Here is a 15,393-nt window from a genome sequence, read left to right on the forward strand (position 1 = left end):
ATTCCTCCTGCAGCTAGGGCTCCATTCTCTGGGCTTACCCTCTCCTTGCAGAATCAATTACCCCACTCCCCTCGAGAGACAGGTCTGCCACTGGAGACCTATTTGCACTTTTCTCTGTTTCTCTGTGATTTTTAGCTTTCCTGTAATCTCTGTCTTGATTTGCAGAGTGCCTTTTCTCTTTTTGTCCTTGGCGTGTAGTTTTTCTGTTGTCGTTTTGACTCTTCTCACTCACAGCATCAGGCAAAAGATAATTCTATTCCACTGTCTCACCTGGCAACTTGACACTGTATCAGGGACTTCAAGACCGGGCCTGAGGATGCCAAGTGAGTCATTAAAAGCAGAATAAAACTCAGTGTCCTACCTTCAATTTTTGTGCCTTCCTTTTTAACTTAAAACTTTGTCAGACCCCTGCACATCTTCACCATAGTCAAAGACACATAAGGAGTGTCTGATAAAGCTGGACTACATGGGTTATTCACTCTAAATTTATCTAGCCAATCTCATCTCTCTTCAAACACCAAGATACCTGTAAAGAATATCTTTTCAAGATTTGCAACAGCATTCAATTGTCAGCTTTTATAATGTCCCATTCCAGACCCCCCTGGAGTAGTGCTAGAAAGTCAGACTCATCATCTTAAGTCTGTCGTAGCCCTGGATTCAAAGAAAAGCAGATCTTTTTATCTACATCATTTCATGAACAAACTGAGGCCGCTCCTCAAGCAAGGCAATCATCTTGTGGGAAACGGATGCCCCTTCAAGCCATTAGGACTTCTCCAGATCCACCTTGCAAAACCAGTGCTCACATAAAGACCAACCAAGCCATGGCTTGATCAAGATTACCTACACTGGCAGCTGTGCAAATTCCCCACCATGGCTTTGTCTCTTCCCTATAAAACCCCAAAGCTCCTGCCATACCCTGAAGATAGATCTTGAACCTCCACGTCTGTCCTCTTGCTGTGACCACGCTGATTAAAGCTCTTTTCTTGCCCCTCACCCGTGCTCATCTTCTTGTTTTGCATATTGGATGGGGGGCAGCGTCATCTGTTGGGATCCCTAGAGTTGGGCCTTCCACAAACTCTGGTCACAATACCATCTTTAAAATATAACTGGAGGCGTCTCTTCTTTTGACACCCACCAAGATGGCTGATCCAGCCAGCATTCTCTTCCTGTCTCTGCTCCAGGCTCCTCTCTTTCCCTCCGATGCTGCTGATGTTGCCCCTTTACTGTCTGCTCTCAGTCCTTCAGCCAGGATTACCCAACTGAAATGTAAATTAGGAAAGGCTGCTTTTCAGCCCCAATCCTATTCTTTTCATCTCATCTGACTGAACATCAAAGTCTTCCTAATACTTCACTAGGCTGACTCACATATGGGGAGCTTGGTCTCCAGTGCACCAGTGCTCCCAGGTGGGGTCTAGAGATGTGACTGAATTCTGAGGGTGCTAACCTCACGGATGGAACGTGCCATTGACAGTTTTGAAGCTGAGTTGACTGTTAGAGGGTAGGGTCCAACTGAGGGGCATAAGTCACAGAAGGCATGCCTTTGGAGGGTCTACCCTGTCCCCAGCCCATTTCTCTGCCTTTTGTGCTCTCTGCTTTCTGGTTGTTACAATGTTTCTGCCACATGACAAGCCTAAAAGCAATGGAGTCACTAATTGTGAATTGAAATCTCTGAAACCATAAATAAACATACATTTTTCTCCTGTAAGTTGTGTATGTCATATAGTTTGTTCCAGGAATAGAAAGGTGACTAACACATGAGTATTATCCAGCCTTTAGACCCTTTATCCCACTTTATTTTATTTTTCTGTCTGACATGCCCCACCTGCAAATAGAATGTGAACTTTCAGAAGTCACGAGTTAGTCTGTTTTGTTGATTGTCCAGTCCCCTGTGCCTAAAACAGTGGTTGCCCACATCATGAGAGCAACAGATGTTTACAGACCCTGACAGCTTTTGACATTTTTTCATTCTTCTAAGCAGCTACTTATGTCAACCACTAGATGACACTCAAGTACTTTCTGAGCATTGAAACCTCACTTCCAGGACCTATTAGCGCTCTTTCTCTTTGGTTTAAGGTTTAAAACTTGACCCTATTTTTGGATGCCTTTGCTCTTAGCTCCCTTTCACTGGGGCCTTTTAAGAGCACGTTAAAACCCACTTTTGGAGATTGGTTATGGTGGACTAGGCATAAGCAGCGTAAAGGCTGCTGCTCCAGGAGACCAAATTAAACCAACCAATCATGGCTGCATGATGAGATAGGGAGACATAGCAAAGCACCAGAGTGCAACTCAAGAGAGTTAGCAACCAGATAAAGTCCTGTCAATACTTACAGTAGTAAGGGAAATCACAGACATCGAGCCCATCAGTGCCAAATGGGATGGCTCAGTCAGGGAGGGGAATCATCCCTTCAGTGGGCGGAAAGACGGGATCCCAGTGTCCTCTAAAAAGGCCAGCTCTGCTACTGGGCACATACACAGACCAAGCAGAAGGGAGACCTGAGTTCTGCACAGTGAGCCAGCAGGGGAGAAGTGTTCAGTGTTTCCCAGTGGATTTAGATGGTGCAGTGATGGGGCGTCACTGCAAGAAACATCCCATTGTCAGAGAAAGCAGCATAGGAGAATAAAAAACACAGCATTGTTTTCAAATCTCCAAGACACAGGGGCCACTTCTTTCCAGTGATGCAGAAGGCATTGGCTGTGGAACTCAGTTTGGGCCTTGGCATATAGGGACTGTGACAAAGGGTGGCTGAGAGCTCCGGGCGGTGCTGAGTGTGCTGTGCCCAGTGAGGGGTTGGCTGCTGGGCAGTGGGAAATGGAAGCTGAGGCAGAGGCAGCTTCCACTTAAAAAAGAAGCCCAGAAGCCAAAACCAGCAGTTTGAATATTGTGACTGTTAAAGGGTTCAACTGTGTATGGATTTGCAGGGGACTTGGGGCTGGGAGGGTAACTGGCACTATGAAATAGAACTTTAACAGTTGGATATTTTTCTTTTAGAGGTAAACAATTTCCCCAAAGTTCTTTCTGCTGAGCACATAACCCACATCTCTCTCGGCCCAGAAGAGGTGACAGAATATGCAGATGCCAGTCCCAGGAGGCCGGAGCCCAGTTTCCATTCCACAGGACAAGAGACAATGAGCTGAAGGTGGCTGGGAGCATTAAGCAGGCGGGGAAGGCTGTCCCCACCTGTCTACAGCTTTTCACGGCACAGCTGAGACCATATGAAGGTGTGACTTTGGTGTCTTGAAGGGTTAAGGATGGAGGCAAGTGAGTACAGCACAAAGTTGCTTGCAGGAGCTGCTGCTGAGCTGTTCTCAGAGTCCACAGGTCCAAGACAGTCGTTGGTGCCCCTTTCCTGGCTGGCAGTCTCTGTAAGCTCCAGCTGGTCTGGGCGGGGTGCGCACAGGTGATCGTTCTTTAGGCCCGTGATTCTCCAGACACTTCCACGCCTTGGAGGACAGAGGTGTCTGACTTCAGATCCCCAGAGAGAACACCCGTGTGTGCACTACATCTAACACAAGTACGAGATTGACCTCCTTCCAGGATGAGTGATATGGAAATATCTACTTCCTTCAGGGGTACAGTCAGCACTTGGACCCCACAAGACAATCTCAATAATTAGGCAGTTCATTTCCTAATATGTCTCAGGCTTAGCTAAAACTATGCACAAAATACCAATAGTCGCAATTATTTGTTAAAAAAATTACAATCCAGTCCATCCATTGCCCCCTCCTTCTTTTAATCTTTCTTCCACTGTGGAGTAAAGGAAATATTAAGACTCAGTGTCACCCCTTCCCTGCCACCATGGTTTGGATTTAATCTTATGAACTTGGACAATGTAAACCTAAATTAAAAAAAACAACCCAGTGATTTTCCAAAGAATACTGGCATTTATTTGGGAAGAACAGAGCTCTAGTGGAAATATGTGTGCAAACAGAGATATTGCTGTGAGGGCAGTATTTTAAAGAAATAATCAAGAGGGATCACATCAGATATTTTGAAGCAATAGTACTTGGTCACAAAGATTAATTACAAGAGTGTCACCTGTCCAAAGTTGAGCAGCCAGTTGCTCCTCGACAGATGTCCTTGCAGAATTATCTTTTGTACAAGGTTTCTGTGACCTCTGGGAAAGCTTGTGGGTCCTTTTATGATGGTTGCATTAGGTGATCACATGTAAGAAACCTTCCTTCAAACCCCAGGAGTTTATCAACATTTTGTATTAGGGATAACATGAGTATCTATATATATATATTTCTTATTTTAAAAGCAATTGTATTTTAAATATACATTTCCCATTATTTAAAAAAATGACTTTTTTCCTCATTGAGTACTGTATACCTAAAAAGTACCAATAAACTCCCTCCAAGAGCACACACAATATCCGAAGGACAGTTACTCTGTGTCACTTACGGTAGGACATATCGTTGCTCACTGAGATTTCTCATTTGACTTCCTTAACTGCATTTAACTTTCAGTGAAGAACAGTGATCCAATTCCTGCTTTATATACCCCAAAGCCTTAACCAATAAGATCTTCCTAGATTCCAGGCAAGGCCCAACACAGTTCCACCCCAGAAAATTTTCTTTTTACCTTGAAAACATGTCAGAATTACATGTTACAGTAAATGGCAAGATCTGCGTAGTGAGCTCATATAATCTTTGCCTAGTTTCTCCAACTATCAACATTTTGACATATTTTCTGTCTAATGCTGTACACTTATATTGTTTTAAATAATTTATCAATTTGTTTTTTGCTGATTATTTGAGAATAAGTTGCAGATGTCATGCCTTTTACCTGTAAAGGCTTTGGCAAGTATCTACTAAGGATAAGGACATTTTCTTACATAACCACAATACAATGATGGAATTTTGGAAATTTAACATTAATACAACACTACTATTTAAATACATATAACTGCTAAAAAGACATTCCCCTTGTTCTTTTTTTTTCAGCTTTAATTTAGTTTATTGGTACATTTTAGGGATATAGTACAGTTACATTCATTGTTGGGATCTTGTACCTCTACATGACAAGTCTTGGTTCTCATTTTTTCCCCTTGTCCCTGCCCTCCCTTCACCCCCTCCTCCCCTCCCCATCTACAACCACTTTATTTCCATCTTTTCATTATCTCACATTTTAGACTGATTTTTAAAATTACAAAAATGCAATAAAAACAGGTGAACCAAAAATTTAAAATGTTGCTTTGACTTTTGCTACCATCCCATCTATTTCCCAAGGGTAACCTTGGTTACATGATCATTACATGAAGAAAAAATACATGAATGCAATTAATTCTCTATTTCCCCTTGCCTGCCCTCCCTTCACCCCCTCCTCCCCTCCCCATCTACAACCACTTTATTTCCATCTTTTCATTATCTCACATTTTAGACTGATTTTTAAAATTACAAAAATGCAATAAAAACAGGTGAACCAAAAATTTAAAATGTTGCTTTGACTTTTGCTACCATCCCATCTATTTCCCAAGGGTAACCTTGGTTACATGATCATTACATGAAGAAAAAATACATGAATGCAATTAATTCTCTAGATAATACACATACAAGTAAAACAATTTTTTTTGAGATTTGATTTTTCTTCTTTGTAGATATTTTGTGTTAATATCTGTGAATCTAAATTATTATTACCCCCTTTTTTGTATTTGTATAATACTTCATAGTTTGGATGTACTATAGCATACTTAATCTGATTTGATGGGAATGTAGCTTGTTTTCACTTGTATTCTCTGCTGCAAGACATGCTTCCGTGACCCACTTTGAAAACAGTTTTTTGAGGTTCTAAGTATGGAAACTAAGGCCTTGCACATGCTGGGCCAATGGTCTACTACTGAGTTACATTCTCAGCCCCAATGAACAACTTTGTACACATGTAAACTTTTTTGTACATGTGTGAATATCTCTACGGGGTAGAGTCCAAGAAAAGAAATTTCTGGATTGAAGGGATTACACATTTAAAAATTTTGGTTCAGAAATGTCCTTTTCAGGGAACTCACTTATATTTCTCTTTCAGGCACTGTATAAAGTGACTTTAAATATCTATATCTATATCTATATCTATATCTATGCCTTCTGGGTTTGTCTTTTGGGAAGATTTTGAGTCAAATGCTTTGCTCCTTTCAAAAATAAGTACCTGGACATTCAATCTCAAAGCACTTGATTTGTATAACACCTTCATTCCTGGCTTCCCTTATCATCTCCTTACTCTCAATTTGAATTTTGCTTGATATATGTACTATTGTACTATTGTAAGAATTCACTAGAATTCTTATTTTTCTGTTATCTTTATATGTATGTAAAGTTTGCACCACATCCTTCCAGAACAAGGTGGGGTAAGAGTGAATAAAATGGCTGAATTGAGTTTTTTGATAATGGTCCCAGATGCAGAGAGGAGACAGATGACTGCCACCTACTGAGTGAGATCTGCTTCTGCCAGGGCCCTTTGGAGACCCAGCTCATCTCATCTTCTCAATACCTTTCTAAGACTGAGACTGACAGCCCTACTTTTCAGTGGGAACCAGATATATAAGACTCCAAATCCCAGTCCTGTGGATAATTGTGCCTGCACTGGGGTGAAACATGTGTCCTTGGTGGTGATTACCTGTATTCTGTCTCCAACAGGCTTATCTTCCTGTCACTCCCAAGGCTGCTTCTGAAAGACCACTGGGATGCAGGTGGGATGTGAACTCAGCCTTGCTGATGTACGATGTGGCCCTCGTACTGGAGGAGGCGTGAGCCTCTTGGAACATACTTGCATCTACTGTATCAGGTAGACTACTGCCAATCCTTCTCCATCTGGAAGCTTTTGAGCTAGAAAACACAGAAGTCAGATGATGAACTTGGAGCATATCTAGCTCCACTGATGTCAAATCAAAAGGGCTTTAACTGTAGCAGGAAGGATGGGATTCACTTCAGGGGAGGACTTCTGTCCAGTGAGAGGTGCTAAGTGTAGGAGTGAGTTAGGGAAGGTGAGCATGGAATTATCTTCAAGAAGACTTTAAGAACAGGCCAAATCTCAGCCATCTGGGGCTTAGTGTGGAGAATTAATGAGGCTCCGGTGACAGCCCTGTTAAGTCTCCCTTAGAAAACTACAAAAAATCTGGACGTCAACTGGTCATTAAACTGCATTACCCCAGGCTCTTTTTTCTCAACAAAATTTGGCACAGGCCACCAGGTGGCAATAATTCAATAGAAATAAGATAGAGCAAGTAGTCAAAGCATTAAACGCAGGCTCTGGGATCAAGAAAGAAAAAACTTTTCTGCAAATCCAGTAGTCCCATGGAGTGGGCAGGTGAAGGTGGGATTTCAGCGGGCTGAGGGCTCTGGTTCTTCCTGCACAGGCCCCAGAGAGAAACTCAGAAGGACACAAAGGGTCTAAGGAGCAAGCAGACATCACTCATGGAGGCCTTGCTGGCCTCTCAGGGATCTTGGGTTGTACTGTGTTCACCCTTATTCAGATCAAGGGACAGGACCCTGCTTTCCAACGGATCTTCAGCACATGAAACGGGTCTCCTTTCTCAAGGAGATATGGCTGGAAGCAGTCAGACCAAAGTCTACTGAACTGCAGAGTTTCTCCCAGCTCACAGAGGCCCATGGACAGAGCCAAAGGGAGATGCCACTGCTCTTGCCTGTCTATCCCTTAGACCGGTGGTGGTGGACCTATGGCATGTGCGTTATCTTTTAAGACAAAAGATGTTCATGGATGAGTATTTCTTTCTAAACTAAAACCTCAGTATTCAGGTTAATTGCAGAGTTGGCACTTTGCAATAAATAAGTGGGTTCTGTGTTGCAGTTTGGGTGCTTGGTCTCTAAAGGCTTCACCATCACTGCCTTAGACTAAAATGTTTTGAAGGACATTTACCTTGCACATCAGCACACTCCCAGGACCTAATATAATGTATTAGTCATATGTATTATAAGTCCAATATGCATTTTTTGAGCAAAGAAATAAATGATTCATAGAACAAGAAAGAGATGGGCTTTGTGGAGCTGTCCAGGGTTCTTATCAACACCTGGCTTACTTTGGTGGTTTGGCACTCCAGGGCTTTACCACAAAACCTGTAAAACTTTATTATTAATACGTACTTATGCATTATGTATTGACTTGACAATCTTACTGAGCTCTTGAGGGCTTCCAAGTTGCCTGTTGCATTTGGTTCAGCACAGAATCAAATGGGTGAAATGCCTCATTCCTCTTCTGTATCTATGGCATTTTCAGTTCCCAATTCCTGTCCCACCTGTGTCACTGAAGTAAAGGTTATGGTGGGAAAGCAGCGTGGGGTGGTTCTGGAGGAGGAAGCAAAGTTCAGGTTGTAAAGGCCTGAGGTATGAATTCCTGGGCCAGGGGGTATGCCTTGTTCATCTCTAAGTATTCCCAGTGTCCTACACAAATTCCAGGTGCAAAGTAAGTAATCAATAAAAGATTTATGATTTGTAGTTGTGCAGTGCCATGAAAAGGATGGGGACAGTGTGGGTCTGGCTCTAAACTTAGCCCTTCTGGAATGGCTCAGTAACGCTCTCCGAGGAGAAGATGAGGGATCCTTACTTCTATTTTTTTTTCTTCGAATGTGCTTACTCACATCTGGGCTGACTAAAAGATCCTGTTCTTTATTCTTCTGCTTTTCATTATATCAGAATTTCATGTTATACAAAGTGAAGGGGAAGGTGAGAATTGGGAACTCAAGGTGAAGCTCAGAGAGTGAGTCCAAGAGCAAGCACTGCAGTTCGGCAAACAGGCTCTGGGGAAAGTGGGTTTCTGCTGCTTTGCTTACAAACCAGAAGGTGAAGAGATGAAATTTCAGGGGCATTCATGAAGATAAACAAATAGATGAATGCAGGGAGTGATTAGGGGGAAATTACTCTAAGTTTGCTCTGGTGTGATGCAGGTAGCCCTGATATCAGTTCCTAATGTGCACTTGCAGCAGGCACCATCAGGCAGGGCAATGGGTATCAAAGAAACTCCTCACTTACCATCCAGTTCAAATGTCGCCTCTCGCTGGAAACGTTTCATTTCCCTAAGCACAAGTCTGTCCTTGTGCTCACACAAAGTATTTCCTGTTATAGAGGGCTGTGTTCTTCTCAGTCTTCCTGTTGCCCACAGCAAGGACTCCTTAAGAACGAGAATTACATCTTATTTCTTCCAGTGTTTCCTTCCTCCCATTGCTCAGCAGAATGCCTGGAATCTGTTTGGTAACTGATGCGGATTTTGAGAATTTAAAATTAGTGGAGACCATAGAGTAGACAGAGAAGACTGCCCTGTAGGGATAGATCTTTCAGTCTAAAAGGACAGAAGCCAAGAAAGGACATAACAGAAAGCTCTAAAACGCTGAGGAGAACACACACACACACACACACACACACACACACACACACAGAGAGAGAGAGAGAGAGAGAGAGAGAGAGAGAGAGAGAGAGAGTTACAGGAACATCTGGCATGCTTCTGTCCATTGGTCCTTAGATTAGTATTGCCCCTTGCCTTTAGATCCATCTGTTGCCTTTCTCCTGCAACCTGTGATTCCCAGGCCACTGGCGCCTGGCTTCTGTAGGTTTGGTAGGATACTGCACAGACAGAAGGGAGAAGGCAGGCATGTTCCCTGTCCTCTCTTCTCAAGGTGAGGAGGGCATTTTCTGATCACAGATGCATCTGTGTGGCTGCTCCAGGTCCCTCTGCACATCCCCTCCTTCTTGCCTCCTGCTAACAACTTCTGCCACGGATTTGGTAATTCCCCCAACCCCACCTCTTCTTGTCCTGCACCCATGAAGGGGACATTGGCTTCCTGCTGCTGCTAATTTGGAGGTTGCTTCAGCATCCCTGTTTTGGTGTTTTAGTATTTCCAGTTTCAGTGTGGCCCATCTTTGCTATTAAATTCCCTGACGTGGAAATACTAGACTGGTTTCTGTTTTCCAAACTGGATCCTGACCATTACAGACTTCTTGCTTGTTTTTTTTTTAATTGTTTGTTTGAGACAGAGTCTCACTACATAGCTCAGACCGACCTTAAATTCACTATGTAGCCCAGGCTGGCCTCAAACTCATGGCAATCCTCCTGCCTCTGCCTCCCACATGCTGGGATTATAGGTATGTGCCACCATGCCTGGCCATAGTCTTGTATTATTATTATTATTTAAAAATTTTAATTGACATATAGTAATTGTACCTGCTGATGAGGTATTGAAGTTTTCTCGCTGAGACCAGCTGATGAAGCCTCAGTCCTTGGGTTCCTCGACCAATCTCTGTCTTTAATTCTATAAAAAGTGGTCCCTTGCTTTGACCACAGGGTTTCTGCCAGGTGATCACTGGTGGCCCTTATGAGAACCAGTGTAGCTTCCTGCTCTGTTTTTTCAGCCAAATCTTGTTGGTACTTTATTTTTATGAAGAAGGGTCTTGAATCCTGGAAGAGTAGAGTGAGAAGTTTGGTACAAGAACATAACCTTCTGTGCCCTGACACTCAGAAGAGAAATGTTTAGAACACATCCAAAGCTTGGTAAACTTTCACAATTTATTATGCCAAAAGCTAGTGCCAATAGGAAATATAAAACCTTTCCTGAGAGGCCCGGCTAAACTCAACAATTGATCTGTGTAGGATTATTAAGGAAAATGAGTTTGTCATGTGGCCATTTCTGCTGTACAGCAGTGTAACATATGTCAGGCGATGCCCTCGGAGTCAGACCAGGGCTCGGTTGGCCAGGGCTGACCCCCCAGGGTCCTTTGCAGGCTGGTAGGAGTGTGAAGAGACTCTCCCATCCTCTGGTGGAGGGATTGAGGCAAGGGGAGTGGGACTGGAGAGGAGATGGATACGTGACTCCACAGAAGTAAGCTGGGACCATATGCAAGCTTTCCCTAGTGTGGCAAAATGAAAACATTTAAACCTTCAGTCTGACAAGTAAATATGACTGTCATTGAGCAAGGAGAAAAGAGTGAAATAGAGCTAAAAGAAGAGCGAAGAAAAGAGGTCTATGTGCAGAAAAAGAAAGGATATTTCTACAAAGGTCACGGATCAGGTAGGATGGCAGGAAAGGCAGGAGCTCAGGAAGGACACCCTGGCTGATGCCCATTCCATGTGCAAGATCTTTTGGCTTCATATATCGGTGCTTTCACCTGCCAGGGGCTTGGGAAGACAGAGGCAGAAAAGACGCAGCTCTGCTTCCTGAGAACTCGTGTCCTGGAGCAGAGGACTGCAGGTCGGAAAGCCAAGTGTTCCGGTATGTGGGCATGCCTGTCTCGGAGGCCGGAAGGAGGAGCACTGAGCAGGCAAGCTTGTTGGAAGGGAGTCCTGCAGGGATGTGGTTATGCAGGAGAAAGGGAAGTGGCAGGCTGGGGAAGGTCCTGCAGGCATCCAGAGACTGTACCCAAGGGCTGAAATGAGAGGGAGAACAGGGGATGTTTTGGGCCAAAGAAGTGGGAGATGATGTTAGGGGAGGGAAGTAACTGCTGAAGGAAGGGGCCCGGAAGGACTTGATGTGACAGTGGGGAGTCTGGACTGTGAGCACTGGGAAGCTGACAAAGCAACCCGGCAGAGGGGTGACACAGGAAGATTCAGGGTTTAGACAGACTATCCTGGCTGCAACAGGGAAACATGATCAAGACGGGAAAAGACTGAGGAGGCAGGGAAGCTACACAGGTAGTCGTTGTGATGGTTTACCTGTTAACTGCTTCCAGCCATCACAGCTACGCTGTGGACTCACCGTTCAGCTGTAACAACTGGGCAGGTGATTGGGGACTGTCTTCCTGTCCAGGATCTATGGGGCTCCAACGGGGCTCAGTCTAGCATGGAGAGAGTGGCTTTAGGGATCTGCTCTGGGGACGGAAATGCTGAGAAGTCAGGTGGTCTGGCTTTGAGATCATCCCGCATTCACTTGTGGAGTGCTCTGTCCTCTCAGCCCATCACAGGCAACGTGGGACAGTGACTCCGTGGGACAAGAGCTTTGCAGGTGGAGGCAGAGGTTTAAGGGCTGCTGATGAGTTGTGAGAGTGATGTTTTTCGGGAATGCGTGTGAAGCAGCCATCTCTATACAGCTAGATTCCTTTATTAGCTTAATGAGTTTGGCTGCTTTCCTGGAAATGCAAGTGCCATTTGGCACCATCACTGCTGCTTCAGAAAGGGTGTCATTAAACTAAGAATCTGTAGGAATGCACAATAGCGATAAACGAAGCTGCTTGGGAGATTACATAGCATCACAGACTTCACAAGGGCCTTCTGAAGGGAGAATGCTCTTGCTCTGAGGCTGGCACCCAATTAGGTTCCAGTGAAAATCTAGTAATTATTTGGGTCATCTAATTCATGCAGGTGCTGTTGGGTGGCACAGTAGGAGGTTTAAAGAGATCAGAACACCTCCTAGCCCTTCTCTGTCCCTGAAACATCCTCAATTACAGGTTTCTGTCTCCTTTTTTCATTTTGTGCAGTAGTGGGGATTGAACCTGGGGACTTATGGGTGCTAGGCAAGCACTCTACCACTGAGCTACATCCCCAGCCTACGTCCGGATTATTAAAGGTAGGACCCAAAAATTATGCTCTGTTTTTTTCTATGCTCTAACTTTACCAATTGTCCTGGTGGTTTCTAGAACCACCGGAGGGAGACTTGAGAGAAGTTCTTGCAAACACCGGGCCATATCTGGAACTCTAAGGCTAAGGTAGATCATTGGGTGGCTTGAGAAGAGAAATCTGTCTCTTGTTCCTTGGAACGAAAGGGAGTTTAAAGTTAGGGGGAGACTTTGGAGTTACTGGGCTTTTGAATTTATGTTGTGATTCTGAGATTCGCTGTCTCTCAACTGAGTTTGGACCTGAGAGTTGGCTGTAGACATCATGTGACAATAAAACCTTTCCAGTTGACATCAGCAAAAAAGACTTTGTCTTTGTTCAAGTGATACCATATCCCCAGGAGCCACCATAGGAGAGAGGAAGGGTCCAAGTGGCCATAAAACATCTCCTGCTGACCACTTGTGATGTGTCAGTCATTTTAGTTCTCGCAGCAAGTCAATAGTGGTGATATTAGTCTCTTGGAGGAGAAGTGGAGGCTTAGAGAAGTTAAAACACTGGCAAAGTTCGCTCAGAGCTAGGTGTGGTGGGGAATGCTTATAATTCCAGGCACTTGAGAGGCTGAGGTAGTAGACTGGAAAGTTTCACATCAGGCTGGGCAGTGCTCCTGGCCTCAGTCCTCGGTCTGTCTGCTCTCTCTCTCTCTCTCTCTCTCATCACTCATAGGTAAGTAGTGAAGGTAGGGTGGAACTCTGATTATCTTTAGCATATACCCTAGCTAGTGCCCTTCTCTGAGTACCTCTCCTTGCTGAGGAGGAAGGTGCGCATTAGGAGAGTCCTATGAATCTGTGTTTGAGTTCATCCCTTCTTGGCTTCCATCCCAGGCAAGGATTCCACATGGTTGGGTGCTTTTATAAAATTTTTATTTTTCAATTACATGCTCACTGTAACAAATCCAAACAATACAGAAGTGGATAAAGTAGGTGGAGCAAGGTCTTTCCACCCCCTCCCACCGAGACATTCTTCTCTGCCCGTGATCCATGGAGTTGGAGCTGCCAGCTCTGAGGCCAGATCGCCCGCCTCCCTTCTGCACTCACCACTTACTAACCCTGCAACTCTGGGGATATTACTGAACATGGTGCCTCAGTGTCTCCATCTGCAAAAACGGGATAAGAGCCTTTATCGCACAAGGTGGCTATCAGGAATAAATAGAGAAGTGTCTGGCAAATAATGTGCTTAATAAATCATTAGATACTTTTATCATATATGGCGTTCAAAACCCAAAATGAGTATTAACACTATGCATATTGTGTTGCAGCCTCCTTTTCCACTTTCCAATATGTTGTAGATTTCTTTCCAAGTCTGTACATATGGTACTTCTTTAATGGTTGTGTAGAATGTTATTTGTAAGAATATACTATAACGTATTCATTCCAATATGGACATTTAAATTTTCTCCACTTTTTTTCTACCATTACAAACAGTGTTACACCTTGCGCTTTATATAGTATTGAGTGGATAGAGTTCTAGAGTAGGATTACAGGATGGTAAGATATAGACATTTTAAATTTGATTATATATTTAAAATTTTGCCAATATATTCTCACTGATAACATAAAAAGGAAGCCTGCGTCTTCCTCCTGGATTTACTCATTTTATAACTGCTGGATTAAAGAAATATCCAACTAAATTTACATAATAAAGATAAAAGTAAGATAAGTCCATACTTTACAGCACAAATATGCACACAATATGAAAGAAACAACCCGAAGGCAAAGATAGCAAAAGACATAAAGCTCATTCAGTTCAACTTTGAAGTAAAGATCAGTTTGTAGGAGCACTATTCAAAGGTCCTACCATCCTGATGATGCCTACCTTTCCTTTTTCCCATTTTACAGACGAGGACACGGAGGCCCGGAGAGTAGTTTTCCTAAGAATGGGCAGCTGGTGAGTGGCGGAACTGAGAAGCAGAGCCCACATCTCCTAATGCCAGGTTCCCATGCAGCTGAGAGCCACGCGTCCTTCAGATTTGAAGAAATCGATGAGGTGTCAAAGAAACGAGGCCCTTCTAGGGTGACATGCAGAGCTCTGAGGGCTCCGTTCTGCCACGCTTCCCGTGACTTTAGATACTTTTCCCATCCAGGCTGCACGCAGTAACTGGGCAGCACTGGGGCTGACAGAAAGCTTTCTTGTCTCTCCTCTCCCCTCGGGATGGAGAGACCGAGAGGCAGGTGGCAGGACGACTCCTCTCCAGTTCCTACCTTAGAATTCCTGTCTATTTATATCAAATAGTCCATAACTCCGCTCGCTCTCATTTCTGTACACGTCTATCAGTGTAGTAAATCCTGAGTGCCTCCGCTTTCAAAAACAAAATAGAATCAGAGCCTTTTGTGTTCAGAAGCTAAGGGTCCATAAATCAGGGCTGCTTGAATCGGAAGATGTATGTCATCCATGAAGACAGAGCTTTGAATTATTTATTAAGCAGTAATTCTACTTGAAGACTGAGGTACTCTCAGCCTCATGTGGACATCGGGGAGGATGATAAGAGTTTAAAGAGTTATACCTGGGCCCCTCACCATCTGGCGCCTGCCCACCTTTCCAACCCCCCCAAGTCCCACTCTGCAGCTACGCCCGGACACTGTCATGTGGGCGTCACCTTACTGCTCCCTTCCCCTCCAACGTTGCCTTTCCCTTCTGCACCCTGCACACCCTAGCTAGTGTGCATATCCCCATCTTTTAGGATTCATTTGTCCCTTCCCCTGTCAGTGAGAGTTACCTGTTCTCTGCAAGTTTGGCTGGATACAGAATCTTCAAGGGTAGAGCTACTCAGACATTGTCTAACTAGCAACAGGATAATGACGAGCACACGGAGTTCGAGCCGGCGAGTGGGGAAATGACTTGGGATGGGTGGG

The sequence above is a fragment of the Fukomys damarensis genome, unplaced genomic scaffold, assembly GCF_012274545.1.
Source record: "Fukomys damarensis isolate Sample0158 unplaced genomic scaffold, DMR_v1.0_HiC HiC_scaffold_13, whole genome shotgun sequence".
NCBI lineage: Eukaryota > Metazoa > Chordata > Mammalia > Rodentia > Bathyergidae > Fukomys > Fukomys damarensis.